Here is a 20,995-nt window from a genome sequence, read left to right on the forward strand (position 1 = left end):
AGTCTTCAAAGAAGAAAATATCCCCAGGGCCTGATGGATTCACAGGTGAATTCTATCAAACTTCCAAATACAGCTAATCCCAATACTATACAAACTATTTGACAAAATAAGCAAAGAAGTTCTACCAAATTCCTTTTATGAAACAAACATGGTACTGATTCCAAAGCCAGACAGACCAAAATTAGAGAAATAAAACTACAGAACAATCTCCTTAATGAAAATATATGTATAAATATTATATAGAATGCTAGCAAAAAGATTCCAGCAAGTGATCATGAGGATTATTCACTATGATTAGGTGGGATTGATACCAGGAATGCAAGAATGGTTTAATATTAGTAAAACCATACACATAATTGACCATATCAACAACAAAACCAACAGAAATCAAATGATTATTTCAATAGATGGAGAAAAAGCCTTTGACAAAATACCACACTCATTCCTATTGAAAACACTAGAAAGCATAGGAATAGAAGGGCCTTTCCTAAAAATAATAAGCAGTATATATTTAAAACCATCAGCAAGCATCATCTGCAATTAGGGATAAGTTAGAAGCATTCCCAATAAGATCAGGAGTGAAGCAAGGATGCCCATTATCACCTCTATTATTTAACATTGTATTAGAAACACTAGCAGTAGCAATTAGAGAAGAAAAAGAAATTGAAGGTATTAAAATTGGCAATGAGGAGACCAAGTTATCACTCTTTGCAGATAACATGATGGTCAACTTAAAGAATCCTAGAGAGTCAACTAAAAAACTAATGGAAATAATCAGCAACTTTAGCAAAGTTGCAGGATACAAAATAAATCCACATAAATCATTGGCATTTCTATATATTTCCAACACAACTCAGCAACAAGAATTAGAAAGAGAAATTCCATTTAAAATCACCCTAGACAACATAAAATACTTAGGAATCTATCTGCCAAGACAAACACAGGAATTATATGAACACAATTACAAAACACTTTCCACACAATTAAAACTAGATCTTAACAATTGGAAAAACATTAACTTCTCATGGATAGGATGAGCCAATATGATAAAAATGACAATCCTACTGAAATTAATTTACTTATTCACTACCATACCTATCAAACTACCAAGAAACTGTTTTGTTAAATTAGAAAAATTATTTTAAAAGTTCATTTGGAAGAATAAGAGATCAAGAATATCAAGGGAACTAATAAAAAAAACTGTGAAGGAGGTGGAATAGACTTGGTAAATGACCTTAGCAAGATAGTGTATAATAAAACCAAAGATTGCAACTTTGGGGACAAAAACCCACTATTTGACAAAATAACTTTTGGGAAAATTGGAAAACTGTATGGAATAGATTAGGTTTAGATCAACATCTCACATCCTACACTAAGATAAATGCAGAATGGGTAAATGATTTAAATATAAAAAGGAAATTATAAGTAAACTTGATGAACATAGAATAGTATACCTATCAGATGTATGGGAAATGAAAGAATTTAAGACAAAGCAAGAGAGAGAATATTATAAAATGTAAAATGAATAATTTCGATTACATTAAATTAAAAAGGTTTTATACAAACAAAACCAATGCAAGCAAAGTTAGAAGGAAAGCAACAAATTGGGGAAAAATATTTATAACAAAAAATCTCTGACAAAGGTCTAATTTCTCAACTGAATAAGGAACTAAATCAAACGTATAAAAAAATCAAACCATCCCCAATAGATAAATGGGCAAGGGACATGAATGGGTAGCTTTCAGATGAAGAAATCAAAACTATCAATAAATGTATGAAAAAGCGTTCTAAATCTCTTATAATCAGAGAAATGCAAATCAAAACAACACTGAGTTACCATCTCACACCTAGCAGATTTGCCAATATGACAGCAAAGGAAAGTAATAAATGTTGAAGATCTGGTAGAGTTCTGAATTGATCCACCTTTTCTGGAAGGTAATTTGGAAGCATGTCCAAAGGGCTTTACAAGAATGTGTCCTTTGATCCAGTCATACCACTGCTTGGTTTGTACCCCAAAGAGACTATAGGGAAAATAAGTGCACAAAAATATATATGCTGTTCTATTTGTGGTGGCAAACAACTGGAAAAGGAGGGGTTGTCCATTGATTGGGATTTAGCTAAACAAACTGTGGTATATCTGATGGTGATGGAATACTATTGTGCTGGAAGGAATAATAAACTAGAGGAATTCCATGTCAACTAGAATGACCTCCAGAAATTGATACAGAGAGAAAGGAAAAGAACCAGGAGAATCTTATATACAAAGCCTGATACTCTGTGGCACAATCTAACGTAATGGGCTTCTCTACTAGCAGCAACACAAAGATCCGAGGGACTTATGAGAAAGAACACTATACACGTCCAGAGAAAGAACTGTTTAGAATTATAAATGCAGAAGGAAAATATATGACTGATCACATGGTTTGATGGGGACATGATTGGGGATGTTGACTTTAAATGATCACTCTAATGCAAATATTGATAATATAGAAATACGTTTTGAACAATGATACATGTAAAATCCAGTGGAATTGATCATTGGCTCCAGGAAGAGGGAGGGAAGAGGGGAGGGAAAGAACATGAATCAGGTAACCATTGAAAATCTTTTAAATTAATTAATTAAATAAATGAATTTAAACAAAAATAAAATCTGTTTATTTTATTTATTTTTATTTTTTTATTATTTATTATAAAATAAAATGTTTATTATATTAAATTGTTGAGACATTTGTACTCCTCCACTTCTGCTTTCTTTTCTAAATGGCGAGCTTTTAAAAGAACTTTTGAGGAAAAGTCTAGAGCAGACATCCTTCATTCTTCAGAATTCACAATCATGCCCTTCTGAGGGCTTCTCACATCTTCCATTTTTCAGCTCCTTTATATTTGTTATCTTCCATTGTTAGAATATACATTCCTTGAGGACAAGAACTGTTGTTGTTGGTATTTGTTTTTGTATCCACAGAGGTTATCACAACCCTTGGCACATAGTAAGCCCTCAATAAAGGCCTGTTGATTTTATTTGAACTGATAATCTCAGGCATTTATTACCTCTAGTCTGAACAAATTGCAACAGCTTCTAAAGTCATATCCTTAAAATCCATGAACTTCCTTTTCAAATCCCTATGCCACATTTATGAATCATTTGATACTCCTTGAACACAGGACTGAACAAAATTCTCTCTTGCTCAAGAAGATTGTGAGACTTCTTTTTGCCCCTAGAATAAAATCACTAACTCTTCTGTTTGGCCTTCAAGCCTGTCCCAATGTGACTTCAACCATTCCAGTGTTACATACCCTGTATTCCAACCAAGCTGCTCTATTTGAAGTTCCTTTGTATGTTACAACCCATCTCTCAGGTCTAGAATACTTTGCTTCTTCATCCATGTGGTAGGAAACCCATAATTGCCTGCAAACTCAGCTCCCTTCTGGATCCTCCACCTACTTTTGTGCTTCCCTCAGAAATTATCTGTGCATAATTTGCATTTAAATAAATGCTTATTGATTCTCTACTTGTTTTCTTCCAAAAGAATGCAGATTTGGGAAAGTTTGTGGAGTTGTTTTCTTTGCAGTATTCTTTTATTTCTTTTATCCTTGGTGCCTAGCCCAATGCCTAGCACATAGTCAAAACTTGATAAATGCTTTTTGAATGAATAAATGAATGAATGAACTAAGGAGTTTGGGACTTGATCTAGAAAGATTGATTCACATTAGAAAAAAAAATACTCAGAGTCCAGAAACTGAGGGAAGTGGTAGCCATTCATTCAGCATTGGCAATGACTTCTTATGTGCTTAGATTTGGTAAAGAATTTCCTACCACCAAAGCAATTTTCTTCTTCTTTCTTTCTTTCTTTCTTTCTTTCTTTCTTTCTTTCTTTCTTTCTTTCTTTCTTTCTTTCTTTCTTTCTTCCAAGAATCAATAATTTGTTTTGGTTCCAAGGAAGAAGAGTAGTAAAAGCTACCCAATGGTGCTGAAGTGACTTGTCCAGGGTCACACAGCCAGAAAGTGTCTGAGACCAAATTACAAAGCCATTTTCTTCAGAAGATCATCTTAGAACTGGGATGTTCACTAGAAGGCAATAATTTATTTCTTTTTGATTAGTGCTCAAAACTAATTGGATTATTTGTAATTATGTATAAGGGTGAGTTGTGTGCTCAGAGGAATAAAATCCTAAAATGTTACAAAAATTTTCTGAGACAGAATTATTTCTCTCTACTAATTTATTCAAATATTCACTGAATGAGAGCTCTTTTCCATCTCTATGCCCTCTGATCAATCTTGGTGTTCTTTTGTTATTTTATATAATAAATTTATGTTCTTTAAATATAATTAAGTTTACATAAGAAATGTTTATGAATTTATTTGTAAATGTATTTTCTTAGTATATCTAACACATCTTCCTAAATATTTATTTCACATTTCATCACTTAAATTTATTCATTTAATATGACAAAAATATCTTTAAAATAAAAAGAAGACAAAAGGAAGAGGAAAAAAGCAATCAGTAAAAATTATCAATATATCAAAAATTGAAAAGATTTGCAATGTTCTACTCTGCAAAGAAATGGAGGAGGGTGTCTTCTATTTCTTTTGTGGGGACATGATTAATCTGTTTTTTTTCAACATTTATCTTTGGTTATTTTGAAGTTTTTGTTTATTCTATTTACATAGTTGAAGTCCCTGTGTATGGTTTTTTTTTGTCTCTGTCAACCTCTCTGTGACTTAATTAATGCCCATCTTTCCATGTTTCTATTTTATTCATCATATTAATTATTCTTCCATCTTAATACTATTCCATTTTTTATCTACTATAATTTGTTTAGCCTTTCCCTAATGAGTGAACATATCCTTGGCTGCCAGTTCTTTGTTGCCACAAAAAAAAAAAGGAGCTGTAAATATTTTTACTTTCAATTTATCAATAACCTGGAGAGAAGAGAAGCAGCAATGGAATCTAAGGGTTAAAGGGAATGGAAATTTTAGTAATTTTATATGCATAATCCCATTTGCTTTCCAAAATGATTACACTAACTGCAGAGCTTCATCAACATTGACTTAGTAAGTTTATATTCCCATAATCCCTCCAATATTAACTATGCCCTTCTTTTTTATCAATTTGATACTTATGTGGTAAAACCTTAAGATTTTCAATTTGCATTTCCCTTAATATCAGAGTTGGACAGTATTTTCACACATTTATGAAATTTTTTTAATTCTTCTGAAAAATGTTTTTATATGATTTTGCTACTTATCTAATGGGTAATGACTTTTGTTCTCACATATGAAAACATACAAATTTATATACATATTTGAGACAGGAATTGAAATTTCTTATGCCATTACATTAACTTAACTTGCCTCATTATTTTAGATATTTTAATTTTTTGTGAAAGTTTTTCATAAACAATATATACAGCATATATACAACAAACTATATATACATATATATATATATATATTGCAATTGCCTTTATTGCTTGTTTCATTAAGAAAACCTTTCTTGTCAGTAACAGTGAAAACTTCTCTTCAAAGAAATCGTGTGCTTCTCTTCTAACCTTTAAAGTCTTAAATATTTAGATCATGTATCCATTTTGAATTTATTGTGGACTATAGTGTAAGTCTTTTATCTAAGCCTGAATTCTGCTAGTTTGATTTCTAAAGTTTATAGCAGTTCAAATCAAATACAATTCTTTCTTAGGAAATTTACATTTTAGGGTTTATTAAGCATTGATTTATTGAACTATATTATTTTTTATTTTCTCTTTTCTAGTCAGTTCCATTAATCTATTTCTTTATTTTTAACCAATACCATTTTAATGGCTGCTTAATATATGTTGAGTTCTGGTCTCTTGGTGATCTTACCAGCTCCCAAGGATTTTCTGCTCTTATCTCCAGACAGATGATCCCAAACCTATATTTCAAATCTACATCTCTATAGGATTTCAGTTGCCTGCTATACATCATCTATATTACATCTGAAGTCATCTCAGACTCAACCTCAAAAGAGACTTCACTATCTTTTCCACTAGAATCAAACCTCATCCAATGTTTCCTATTACTTTCGGTGACATCATGATCCTTCCAGTTGTCCAGGTTAACAAAATAGAGTTGTCTTAGATACTTCACTGTCACTTAGGATACCCTCTCTTCTGATCCTGATTGTAACCTTTCCATTCAAAAGAAGAGGTACTATTGAAGAATTCCACTGACTTTATCAATGACCAGTTAATGCTTTGGGGGAAGAAATGAGGGGAATTGAAGCTTAGATGTCAGTTCTTTCAGTACCCTGGGATGCACTTTTTATATTAGAGTTGCTTTAAAGCTACTCACTATCTCTTTGCTTTCTGAGATTTAAATTCTCCATTAACTATTTCTACTCTGTCTTTCTCAAAGATAATATTCCTTAATAGAGAAAATAGAAGCAAGATAATAGGTGAGTGATTTTGCCATATTGCTATCATCTATTATCATCCTACCATCAAATGGTTATATTCTTTTTTTTGGCTCTCCATTTTCTTGTACTAATATAAGCACATCCTGAACCTGAACACTCTTGATACTATATTTTCAAAAACCATCCAACTCTTTTGAGTTGATCTTGTTACCTGCCATTGCTTCCATATTTTGTTCATGCTTTTAAAAATCTAAGTTAATCAATTAGATCCCTAATGAATCATTGAATGCCAATAGGATTCTCCCCCTTTTCTACATAATCAGGTTTCCTTTTTAATCTATGGATTTTCAATTCCCCATCCTCCTTGGATTCAATCCCTTGTACAATTTGGGACCACAACAGAATTCACCACTCAGAGTATTTATTAAATGTCTACTATGTCTAAGGCTCATTTAAAAAGCTAAATTTAAGCAGATTGGCTAACATGACAGCAAAGGAAAGTAATGAATGCTGGAGGGGATGTGGCAAAATAGGGACATTAATTCACTGATGGTAGGGTTGTGAACTGATCCAACCATTCTGGAGGGCAATTTGGAACTATGCCCAAAGGGTGATAAAAGACTGTCTGCCCCTTGATCCACCTATAGCACTGCTGGGTTTGTACCCCAAAGAGATAATAAGAAAAAAGACTTGTACAAGAATATTCATAGCTGCGCTCTTTGTGGTGGCCAAAAATTGGAAAACGAGGGGATGCCTTTCAATTGGGGAATGACTGAACAAATTGTGGTATATGTTGGTGATGGAGTACTATTGTGCTCAAAGGAATAATAAAGTGGAAGAACTCCATGGAGACTGGAACAACCTCCAGGAAGTGATGCAGAGCGAAAGGAGCCGAACCAGGAAATCATTTTACACAGAGACTGATACACTGTGGTACAATTGAATGTAATGGTCTTCTTCATTAGTGGCAATGCAGTGATCCTGAACAACTTGGAGGGATCTATGATAAAGAACACTATCCACAGTCAGAGGAAAAGCTGTGGGAGTAGAAACACAGAAGAAAAACAACTGCTTGAATACATGGGTCAAGGGGAAATGGCTAGGGAGGTAGACTCTAAATGAACATCCTAATGCAAACACCAACAAAATGGAAATAGGTTCTGATCAAGGACACAAGTAATATCCAATGAAATTGATCATCAACTGTGGGAAGAATGGGTGGAGGGGAGGGAGGGAAATAATGTGATTATTGTAACCAAGGTATAGTGTTCTAAATTGATTAAATAAATTAATAAAAAAAAATAAAAAATAAAAAGCTAAATTTAAATTTAGAGATTACAGAGTGTTATATAGTCATTATATCATTTAAATCTTGAATCAACATTTTAAACCAAGTTACTCCAGGTATTATTATCATTATTTTTCAGACAAGGAATTGAAATATTCAACAGATTAAGTGACTTGCTTAAGACTTAAAAAAATAGATAGTAAACATTATTTTCCAATAGCATAGGGATTAAAGCATATTTAGACAAAAAGGGTGTCCTAAGACCCTTGCTAGGGGAGAGCATATTTATTTACTTTTGCCAGAAGTTATCATCATCTCATCATTAGGCACAAATCATCCCTTTTTTTTAATCTTATCTTGCTATGATTTTGGTTAGCTATATTAAGAACTCTGCTCCTCAGTATCTTCATTTGCAAGATCACAAAACAATTAATATTAAATTCCTACCTGATGGGTCACCAAGAACTTCCTCAATCTCTGACCACTATTATACTTTTATTTGACTTTTGTTTGTTTATGTCTTTAGTCTCAGGTTTTAGATTGGGACTGTTTGCTAGGACCAGACTCCATTCTTTTTTAATGTTCAACAGGATATACAAGTATTTCTTGATCCTCTTCTCTTATCAGTATTATTGCTTATGCCATTGGAGTTTTGTATATGGCTAGGTCTAGCAATACCCTTTTTTGCAATTCTTAGCATTTGGGTTCTCTTCTATTGGACCAATAAAAAAGTTACCTTGTACCAAACTAGATTTCTAGCTACTTTTTTCTCTAAACATTGTAAAATGGATTCTTCCCAAATGTAGGTACACATTAAACTATGCCTAACTTACTTGAGAATAATAATGATGAGCTAAAATACTATTCACTTCCAGAAAGTCTGATGAACTTCATGCCTAATTATGTATATTTTCACACTTTTTAATGATCCTTGCTTATTTATTTTTTGCAATAGGGCTAAGATAGAAAATGTTTTGTATGGGTTCACATATATAATTAACATATTGCTTACCTTCTCATTAAGAGTGGTTTGGGTTGAGGCAGAGAATCTGGACCTCAAAAAATTTTTTTAACATTAAAAGTTAATGAAAAATATAATCCTTCTTGTTTTCCTCCAATTGATCTTCATTCAAATGCTCTCAAATATGCTTTGAAGCTTTGTTAATTTCTTCATATGGAACTTCTGGGTAAACATGGCTGCAATCTAGACGCCACACGCTTCCTCTCCCCGGCACCGAACGAAATAGACTACATCAAAGGAGCATAAAAATCGCCTTTGGAGGAACAGAAAAACTCCCCAGTACCCCAAAGAGGTGTAGGTACCTGGGGTTTGAACATTTCCACACTATAATAAGAAGGAGGAAAAGCTTTAAGGTTTAATTACTCAAATATACAAAGAACTAAATCAGTTGTACAAAAAATCAAGCCATTCTCCAATTGATAAATGGGAAAGGGACATGAACAGGCAGTTCTCAGCCAAAGAAATAAAAACTATTGATAAGCACATGAAAAGTGCTCTATATCTCTTATAATCAGAGAGATGCAAATCAAAACAATTCTGAAGTATCACCTCACACCTAGCAGATTGGCTAACATAACAGCTATGGAAATTAATGAATGTTGGAGGGATGTGGCAAAGTAGGGACACTAATTCATTGCCTGTGGAGTTGTGAATTGATCCAACCATTCTGGAGGGCAATTTGGAACTATGCCCAAAGGGTGATAAAACACTGTCTGCACTTTGATCCACCTATAGCACTGCTGGGTTTGTACCCCAAAGAGATAATAAGGAAAAAGACTTGTACAAGAATATTCATAGCTGCACTCTTTGTGGTGGCCAAAAATTAGAAAACGAGGGGATGCCCATCAATTGGGGAATGGCTGAACAAATTGTGGTATATGTTGGTGATGGAATACTATTGTGCTAAAAGGAATAATAAAGTGGAGGAATTCCATGGAGACTGGAACAACCTCCAGGAAGTGATGCAGAGCGAAAGGAGCAGAACCAGGAAATCATTTTACACAGAGACTGATACACTGTGGTACAATCGAAGGTAGTGGACTTCTCCATTGGTGTCAATGCAATGTCCCTGAACCATCTGCAGGGATCTAAAAAATACTATCCACAAGCAGAGGATAAACTGTGGGAGTAAAAACAATGAGGAAAAGCAACTGCCTGACTACATGGGTGGAGGTGATAGGAATGAGGAGAGACTCTAAATGAACATTCTAATGCAAATACCAACAACATGGAAATGGGTTAGAAACAGGAACACATGTGATAACCAGTGGAATCGTGCGTCGGGTATGGGAGAGGGAAAGGTGGTGGGAGGGGTGGGAGGAAAAGAAAATGATCTTTGTTTCCAGTGAATAATGTTTGGAAATAACCAAATAAAATAATGTTAAAAAATTTCTTCATATGAATATATCTTTTTCATATGCAATTAATCCCTGATACATATTTTATCTATTTTGTTCCTTTTAAATTAAGCATTTATCTTCATGTAGCTACATTTCAATGCATATCTCATCAAATTTCAGTGACACATATAAATTTCCTCCCTCCATTTTCACTGAACTTGCCCCTGTATCTCTATTTTCTTTATTAACTATATTTTGTACGTTTATTATAAACATCTAAAGCTATGTGTTTCATTTTTTCTTTTGTCTTTACCTCTTATGAATCTACTCTACTGTTATCCATTTGTTGCTACTCCATGGTAGCTCTTTTGGCAGATACATGTGGAAAGTTTTTGATTTCCCTCTCATTCTTTTATTTTTTTCTGACATGTTTAAACACTCATTTTTAAGTTAGATTTAAATTTTGGTAATCATTTTCTGACATTTCTCAATTTATGTTCTCTCCCTCCCTTTTCTCACTCCTCCTCTGAGATAGGTAATTGGTTATACATGTACATATTTCCATGTTTATCATGTTGTAAAAGAAGACATATATCTCTTATACTAGAGAAAAAAACACCGAGGAAATAAAGTGAAGAATGGTATGTCTCAATCTGTCAGTTTTTTTTTTTTCTGTGATGGTAGATAGATTTTCTTTGTCATGAGTCCCTTGATATTGTCCTGGATCCTTACATTGCTGATAATTGTTTACTCATTCACAAAACTGTGTACAAGGTTCTTCTGGTTCTGCTCACTTCACTTTGCATCATTTTACATACCTTTCTGGGCTTTTTTGTGATCATCTTGTTTTATCTACATTCAGATCTCATTGGTTCTTTTTATGGCAGCAGATACCTTATTCATCATAAGTCCCTTGACATTGTCTTGGATCCTCACATGACTCATAAGAGTTAAGTCATTAACAGTTGGCCATCATGCATTATTGTTAGTATGTGCTGTTACTATGTACAACTTTCTCCTGGTTCTGCTTACTTCACATTGCTTCACTTCGTATAGGTCTTTCAAGATTCTTTGTGATCATCTTGTTAGTCATTTCTGATGGTATAATAGTGTTTTGTTACAACCATATACCACAAATTGTTCAGTTATTCCCTAACTAAAGAATATCCCATCAGTTTGTAATTCTTTGCCACCACAAAAAGAGCTGCTACAAATATTTTAGTACAAGTAGGTCTCTTTTCCCCTGACTTCTATCTTTTTTTTTTTGGAATATAGACCTCATAGTTGTATTTCTGGGTCAAAGCCTTTTCTGCTTACAGCACTCTTAAACTTTGGCTTTGTCAGATATCATGATTGCGACTCCTGCCTTCTTTTTATCAGTTGATGCCCAATAGATTTGGCTCCATCCTCTTACTTTCACCCTATGCTTATCTACCTTCCTCATGTGTGTTTCTTTTAGACAGCATATTGTAGGGTTGAATTCTAATCCACTCTTCTATTTGCTTGTGTTTTATGGGTGAGTTAATTCCATTCACATTCAGAGTTATGATTACTAACTGTGTATTTCCCAGCATTTTGATTTCTATTCCTAGTCCTGCCTTTTCTTCTTTCATTATTTCCTTCTACACCAGTTTGTTTTTAATCAGTGCTCTTATTTCCCACCCTTATTTTACTTACCTTTCTACCTCCTCTCTTCTTATTTCCCTTGTTATTTTCTTTGCAGTCTTTTTAAAACTGCCCCCTCACCTTCTCCCTCCCTTGTACTGCTTCCCTCCCCACCAGTCCATTTGTTACCCTTCTACTTCCCTATAGGGCACAAATCTATTCTCTTCCCCAATGGATTAGATTGCTCTTCCCTCTTTGGGTCAATTTCAATGCACATAAGAGTTGAGTATTTCCTATCTCCAACCTCTTTACCTTTCCAGTGTATTGATGTTCTCCCTCCTCCTGCCATGAACTTCTTTATGCCATATAAATTTACCCCTTTTTTTTCCTTTTCCCATTTCTTTTAGTATTAACCTCTTTTTTAGTTCTTGTTGTATATTTATATATATATACATACATATATACACACATGTATATGTATTTATGCATGCATATATCTATATACATTTTTATGTCTTGTCCTTTCATCCTATATAGTTTGTCACTGTTCCCTCTAAATGCAATTCTTCTAGCTGCCCAGGTGATAATAACAATTTTTAAGAGTTACCAATGACCTCTTTTCTTATAGGGATACATATTATGTTAACTAATTGGGTCTCTTAAAAAAAGTTTTTTGTTTTGTTTTTCTTTTTCCCTCTTTTTTAATTACCTTTTAATGATTCTCTTGAGTTCTGTGCTTAGGCATCAAATTGTTTGTTCAGGTCTGGTCTTTTCTTTACAAATTCTTGGAATTCTTCTATTTTGTTAAATGATCATTCTTTCCCCTGTAAGAATATAGTCACTTTTGCTGGGTAGTTGATTCTTGGTTGTAGACCTAGTTCCCTTGCTTTCCGGAATATCATATTCCATGCCTTTCAGTCCTTCAGTGTAGATCCAGCCAGATCCTTTGTTATCCTCACTGTGATTTCATGGTATCTGAATGACTTCTTCTTGGCAGCTTGTAATATTTTTTCCTCGGTCTGATAGTTCTTGAATTTGGCTATAGCATTCCTAGGTGTTGTCAGTTGGGGATTAAATATAGGAGGTGATATCTTCATTCTTTCAATCTCCACTTTTCTCTCTTGTTCTAGAATATTGGGGCAGTTTTCATGAATAATTTACTGTAGTATGACGTCCAGACTTTTTCTTTTGTTATGATCTTCTGGTAGACCAATGATTCTTAAGTTGTCTCTCCTGGAACGATTTTCTAAATCCTCTGTTTTGTGAATTAGATGCTTCATATTTTCCTCAATTTGTTCATTCTTTTGGTTTTGTTTCATAGTGTCCTACTACATTTTGAGGTCATTTGATTCTAGTTGTTGTATTCTGGTTCTTAAAGACTTGATTTAATCCCTGGCTTTTTGGTCGTCCTTCTCCTTCTGGTCCTATTTTCTTTGGAGGTCATCTTTCATTCTCTTTACCTTATCTCTCGACTCCTTTGCCTCATCTTTCATCCTCTTTGCTTCATCTTTCATCTCCTTTGCCTCATTTTTAAGCTGGTTGATTTTGGCTTTCAAGACACTATTTTCTGTTTCCAGATGACTTATCTTAGTTTTTAAGTTCTTTTCCCAATTGTCTTCAGCCTCTCTTAATTGTGTTTTGAATTGCATTTTGAATTCTTCCAAAGCCTATATCCAATTCCCTGGGATTTCTGTTTTATTGCTTGATGTTCCCTCCTTCTTCTCTATTCCATTTTCTCTTTGTTCATTGCTTGTATAGAAGCTGTCAATTGTAATTTCTTTTTTTTCTTTTTCTGTTGTCTGCTCATATTTACCCCTTATTTGCTCCCTGTAATTGTCTGTGCTCTTGCTCCTCTCATTTTTGTTTTGTTTTGGAGTTTTATGTCAGTCTCCCCTGTTGGAACTTTGTCAGGAGATCTCTCAGTGCAGTGTGTGAGGGAGAGATGTTGGAGCTTGAGCTTCCCTGACCTCTGAAGACTGTTAATGAGATTAAGTTCAGCTGGGTTGGGCTGGATGTGCCCTGAGGCTAAAACCTCCTTGAAGGCTGGAGCAATATGGAGGGTGCTATGACCAGGTTACCTGCTCTGCACTCCCTCTCCATTTCCTTCCCCACAACCTGTGTTTGAAGCTCTGAGTCTGGCAGAGCCCTGACCATATGGTACTCCCTCCAGACCAGTGCTTTTGCCCACCCAGAGGTTCTCGCTGTTGCTGGAGGCTTAGCACTCTAGGTGGGGGAGGAGTCTTGGGACCTTCCTTCTGCCTTCCCCTTAAACCCTAGTGTTCTTGAATTCTGACATTTGCGGGGTATACCTTTTAAATTGAGTCCAGCAAGAGGGTTCCTTGGCTCTGTCTTGTTGTTAGGTTTGATTTTCAGTCCCATATGAGCCATTAGTTTGTAACTGGTAAGGAAGGGTTTCCAGAGGTCTGAACTTTTGCTGCCTCTATGCTGCCATCTTGACTCCACCCCCTAATGAGTAATATTGTTGAAAGAACAATCCTCTACCATCACCTTGAAAAGGAATATCTAGATAGCAATCTGAGGACCCAACTTGACAGTTCATGTAACTCCAGAGTCCACTCTAAATACATTATTTATTAATAATATCAATGCTTAGCTATCTCAATAAAGAGTTTGATCTTTGTAGAGGAAATACTTCTCTCTGTTCACTTAATAATTGCAAATAACTGGATTCCTTGGCATCCCATCCCTACCAACAGTACAATGTAAATTCCTGGAAGGCAGGGATAATTTCTTGTTTTCTCTTGGTATCCTCAATCTGTGTCCTTCCTATCTTTCTGATTTTCTTATACTCTATTTCCCCATAAAAAAAAAATCTTTAATCTACTGACACTAACCTTCTTCATTTCTAGAATCAAATACATATGTATATATATTTTTTTCTTTGAAGGTGGAAGTTAAGTAGAGAAGGAATAAAACAATTATTCTTATAATGACCTTAGTTCTTTCATTTGTTCTTAGAAGAAGAAATTGTGAAGAAAATTATCATCTATTTTTTCCTGAGTTTAAGTTGATAGATGGCCCCAGATTTGGCTAGGAACAAGGTTGCCTTAGCCAACTTATAAGCCCAAAATTTTATCATAGAAAATATCAAAGCACCTGATTTTTATTGCCATAGGTCTCCTTGTCATTTGGGGGTTAGGGGAAGTTGCTAATTTTAATTTTCTTGGTTCACAAAATGGGCATACACTTTCTTTCTTACCACACGTAAGCACACCTGACATTACCTTCCCATATGAATATAGTTCCTTTCTAAGCAGAAAATCCAAATGTTAAACTGTAAAACATGAAAAAGAATCAAACAGAAACAAATCTAATAAATTTTGCTTCTTGTAATATTCAGAAATCAAAGGTTCTGAAGGACATATTCCTTTCCCCATTCTTGGAAAGGACAGACATTTTAGTAGGTGGATGCAGAGAAATGACAAAAATATAATTTTTCTTAAGAAACAGCAGACATAAAATATCTCAAATAAAATATCTATTTCATATGTTGGATAATTTAAATACTGGTAGGACTCACCCACATAGCATTCACTTGTTAAAAATTCCCCTTAAAATAGACCCAACACCTAATAAGTCTGCCCACGGTTTCCCTCAACCCTGTTTTCCCCACCTCTCACCCCTGCTGTGTATTCCCCCACATCAGCTGTTCTAAACTTTCTCCTCCCTCAATTTCTCAGTACCAGTCCTTCCCTTCTCTGTTAGCAGATTACTTCACCTCCTCTTTGGCTGAGAAGATGGAGACCTTCCAGCATAAACTCAGCATTTACCTTCCCTTCACATCAACAAATCACTGTCTTTTCATTGATATTCTTGTTCATACCTCTAATCTCAAAACAAGATATATCCTTACTCTTCTCTAAAGCTAACACTTTCACTTGTGCTCAAGATATTACCTTGTCTTGAATTCAGAGAATTTTACCTTCTTCTTAAGTCCTCTCATATTTTAAAATCTCCTCTCCACTGGCAAATCTTTATTGTCAAATATTCTTTTCATGTATCTTAAGATCTCTTCCCTTCTCTATTCCTCCTACTACATTACTTCAGACTGAGTTTCCATTTCTCTGTACCAGCATTTTAGTTCTGTACCTAGTATACATACTTAAGTTATTTTCATACAAGACAATCACACTCAGAATGCTTCTATTATCACTAGTGTAATTGTGACTGCAGCTTCCTTCTATATTTTATGCTCATATTGGTCTTGAGCAAGAACAAGCAGACTTATTTTTTGTTTGGCTCTAATGGACAGAAGAATCAGGAGAATCAGGTAGAAGTTGAACAGGGATATATGAGAGGAAAACATCCAACCAATCAGAGCTATCTAAAAATTGACTGGTAAAGGATTTATCTGGTAAGGGTGGTAAGGTAATTCTCCATTACTTAGGCTGTTCCTGGAAAGCTGGTTGACCACTTGGGAGGGGTGTCAGAAAGAGAAACCCTATTCAGGTACAGGGTAGGGGATGATATTTGATATCCCTTCTAATTGTAAGAATTTGACTTGTTGAAATTGCTTTGCCTATTTTAGAACATAAGTATGAAATGGTAGGAACTATCCCTAATCTTATAGTCTTTTATGGTGTATATGTGTATAAGTTTGTGTAATTACATGCATAAAGAATGATTATTAGATATTATTTGATGATAACAATGATCATGGTTTCCTTCATAACTAGCATTCTCCTCTATCAAAATAATCCCAGTGAAATTAACCCACAGCAAAAGAAATAGGAATAAATATTTCTCCAATTGAGTCTAAAGACACTGTTTGGGAGATTGTCACGCTTGATTTAGGAATTTGCTGCTTGGTTTCTTTTAAAGGTCAGTCTATGGTGGTTTGCACAAATCCAAAAAGGACTATGGTAAATATATCACTTTTTTAAAAAGCATAAATATTTCTTTTTATACATATTGTTACAATATAGAGTTTAACAGTAATATATGATTTATTTAAAATATGTAATAAATTCTAATATAAATACACATCCAAGAGAAACAATGTTTTATATTAGTTATGTTAAACAATCTCTCTTGTTCTTTTCTCCCACTTCCTGCCTGTCTCTCCCCTTTGCCCCAAGAAGGCAGGTAAGATATATAGGTTGTACATATATTATCATATAATACATATTTCATTGCTTGTCATGATGTAAAACAAGAGATATATTGCCAATACTAGAGAAAAATTTACAGAGGAGATAAAGTGAAGAATGCTATGTTTCAGTCTACATTCAGACTATCTTTTCTTTCTATGGAGGTGAATAATCTTTTTTGTCATGAGTTCCTTGGAGTTGTTCTGAATCCTTACCTTGTTAGAAATAGTTCTCATTCTTAACCAATCACTATACATGATTATTGCTACTGTGCCTAACATTCTCTTGGTTCTGCTCATTTCACTTTGCTTCACTTCAGATAAGTCTTTCCAGTTTGTTTGTTTGTTTTCTATGATCACATCTTTTTCAAGAGTCTATTTGTGTCTCCATATCATTGATCAAGTGACTTGATTTGACTATTAAAGATCTCTTCCTATGACTGAATTAACTTGGGTTGTGAATGTTTATGATTTAAAACCTACCAAGTGTACTAAAGAATAATCCTCATGTCATTTCATTATAACTCATAGCAATAAAAATAATTAAGATATAGTATAGCTTTAGGAAAAAAGTCTTATCCTGATTGCTAATGATTCACAGCAATTTTGAAGCAAAGAAGGGAAAGGCAGTTTTTGTTTATTGCTTTGTAAAAAACCAGAACAATTATTCTGTATTTTTCCTCTTTGCTGTTTAAATAAATATTTTGGAGAAGCTACCACTGCCCAAAGATTAATAATTCAATTTCTTAAAATGCCTTGAGGATTCATTTTAAAAGTCATTATTAGCAAGAGCCTTTACAAGAGAAATAATGTTGAAGATTTATATTCATTTGGCTTATTGCATTTAGAATAAGAGGTCAAGGGCATATACTTGCTTAAATAATCTCAAAATATTATAGTCAGCAACAGCTCCTGAATTTGATAAACCTGCTTTCTGTCTTCATTCTCCCTTTCCAGCCCCACCTTTCATTCTTTTGCTTTCCCTTAACTTTTTATCCCCTTGCCAAACTGGGTTCTACCCAAATTTCCCTATTTGTCATGCTTTTCTGACTTGACTGTATTTATAACACTATTCCTTAGTTTTGGATTGATTCCCCACCTGCTAAAGATTTGTCCCATTAAGGTATAGCTAAAAACAACACTATAGCAATCTAGTTTGGAACTGTTTATCCTCAGCTCTTGATACATTTTCTCTCTATTTCTCCAATGCATTATACTCCATACAGTATAGTTATTTGTTTAACCTGCTATGACATTCTCCACTTTTTTTCTTGTGATTTCACTGAATTTATCTGAGGTATGTGGTGTGTTCACGGAAGACTAGAACCTCTGCCATGATGGCTTGTTGAACTTTTTTCAAGGCGTTTCATCTACCTTTGGTATCTACCTGTCATCTAACTCTCATCTGTGGCTCCAAGAAACTGTAGCACGTGTAACAGCCATGCTCAAGTAAAACTGTTTTGGCAGATGGGCTAAACCAGGTTGAGGGTAACTGTTAGGTATCAAGCCCTTAGTAAGTTTCAGGCGGTGTCTACCCCAAATATATTAAGATTTTTTCTGTTGCAATAGGCAGATGTGAATGTCTCCCCCTATCCCTCACCATGGGGCCATGAAAAGCTATAGAAATAGGTTCTAAGTAGTACATAGAATCTGGACAGACATTAAAGATGCCGAGATCATCTAATGCATCTCAGGCCATCATTAGCTATCCTGAGTTTTTTCTTCCCATTGGATTTTTATGACTATAGAAGACAGAATAAGACTGACAACTTTGTGCCATCCTGTTTCACTTAAATCCAATCATGAGCAAAGTAAGACCTCACCCAGACCAATTGGGATGTCATTTTGGTTCTCTTCATGTCAGAAGGACAATAACCAGTCAGCCAACCAACCAACTATTTCCTCTGGAACTCCTTTGAAGGAAACCATCTCTACCAGCACATCTTAACACCTTTTCTGTAACCTGAGGTCTTAAAATGTTTCTCACTTAGAAGTAAAGACATGAAGGATCACACATCCAGTCTTTGTTAGAAGTCAAGCTTGAACCATATGACTTGAAGCCTAATTCTCAATCTAGTAGATGATACTTCCTCCCCATATATCTACCCCTCCAAATAATTAAATTACTTTACAGAACAAGTGTAATAAATATTTCACTTTTCTAAGTGAAATAAAGGTATTTTCTAAGGACTATGGTAAATGGAGCTATTACACTGTTATGCTATTTATTCATGTATCTGGAAAATTCACTTTACCTCACTGAAATTCAACTTCCCCATCCTTAAAGTTATAAGATTTTTTTTCTGTTTTTCCTGCTTCTCAGGATTTCTGAGAAGGAAAATAAGATACATCATGGCTAAAGACATATTAAATAATAAAATCATATATCTGAATATGTGAAATATATAGGTATATATGAAATGCTTTAGAAAAAATAAGCATTTCTTAATTACCTGCAAAGCACATTTGAAATATTTTCTCATTTAATCCTCACAACAACCATGGGAGCTAAAGTGTTATTATTATTATTATCCTCATTTTACAGTTTAGGAAACTGAGGCAGACTGAAGTAAAGTGACTTGCCCAGGTCTAACAGTTAGTATCTCTCTGAGACTGGATTTGAACTTAGTTTTATTTTCTGATTCTGTGCCCTATGCTCTATCTACTGTAAACCCTAGCTAATAATGGAAAATATTAGGTAGAACTAATAATGGAATACCTTAGAGTACTCTATTAGATTAGATGGGATGAATCTGTTGGTACCCATGAGCCCCAGATTGGGACTTAGACAATTGCAAGGACTAAGGTGATGAGACTCAGAATTTTGGTTTTGGTTGATGTTATTCAAGTCTATTCAATGCTCAAGGCATTATAAAGCAGATAATATTTTTCTTCAAAGATATTTTAATTTATGATATTTTTGTAGAATAAATATTCTTCTCCAGGTAGGTTCTACTCACTTCTTTCTGAATCAGATCATGCAGGATTGGTTACCTTGGCATTACTAAGGTAAAAGGAATCCATTTTAGCAAATAACATTTTTATCCATTTACCAAAATTCTTTGTGCATATCACTTCTTGGAAGAGTATAATTTCACTCTATTGCAAATATTAATAATATGGAAATGGGTTTTTAAAACAATGATACATTTAAAACCCAGTGGAATTGCTCTTCAGCTCTGGGAGGGAGAGAGAGGAAGGGAAAGAACATGAATCATGTAACCATGGAAAAATATTCTAAATTAATTAATTAAATTTAAAAAATGAAAAGTGGAAGAAAAGGAAGAGTATCATTGTGAGATAATAAACAAAAATCATGCATGTGATTAGAGCCTTAGAAGACATAAAAAAAGAGAAACCAACTCAGGTCAACCAGGAATTGTGTTTTTACCTTGCCAATTTGGATTGTAAATGGAATAATTAAAGAGATTAATAATATTTTAACATTCACATTGTGGAAACATCCCTCCTCTGAGGCATCTTATGACTGAAAAAGTATTAGAAAGGAGTTGGCATACTAAATAGAGTTTGGGATATTAGATGTGGAGGACGGAAGACCTAAATTTGTCCTTTGGCAAGTCACTTAGCTTGAAAATAAGAATAATGCCTATTTCACAGAGTTGTGGGGATCAAAGAAGACAGCAGGTACAATTTGGCTTAACATGCTAGAAAAATGTTAGTGGCTAGGAAGAAGAAGAGGAAGATGAAGCTGATTACAGGATTTGGGGTCAGGAGAAATGGGTTTGATTCTTGGTTTTGTTGCTTGCTAACCGTGTGGTTCGTAAGCTAATGTTTTAACTTAGTTGAGCTTCAATGTGCTTAGGTGTGAAATGGATTATTTGCCCCCAAAAGGTTGTTATGAAGAAAATGTTTTATAAACTATAAAATGCTAGAGATATTATATTTTTATAACTTTTTCATGTAGTATAGGGGAGATTGGGAATGAATATAGCACCAACTATGTGCCAGGAACTATGCTAAGTATTTTTAAAATATTATTTTATTTGATGTTCACGACAACCCCATGAAGTGGGTGCTATTATTACTCTCATTTTATCATTGAGGAAACTGAGGCAGACAGAGTGTTAAGTGGCTTACCCAGGGATACACAGATAGCAAATGTCTGAGGCTAGATTAGAATTCAAGTCTTCCTGATTTCAGGCCCATTGCTGTATCCACTGTGCAACCAACCAGCTGCCTCTGGGGAAAACAGATGAGCCTGTGAGCTTATATTCAGAGTGA

The sequence above is a fragment of the Monodelphis domestica genome, chromosome 6 (genome assembly GCF_027887165.1).
Source record: "Monodelphis domestica isolate mMonDom1 chromosome 6, mMonDom1.pri, whole genome shotgun sequence".
In the NCBI taxonomy this organism is placed as follows: domain Eukaryota; kingdom Metazoa; phylum Chordata; class Mammalia; order Didelphimorphia; family Didelphidae; genus Monodelphis; species Monodelphis domestica.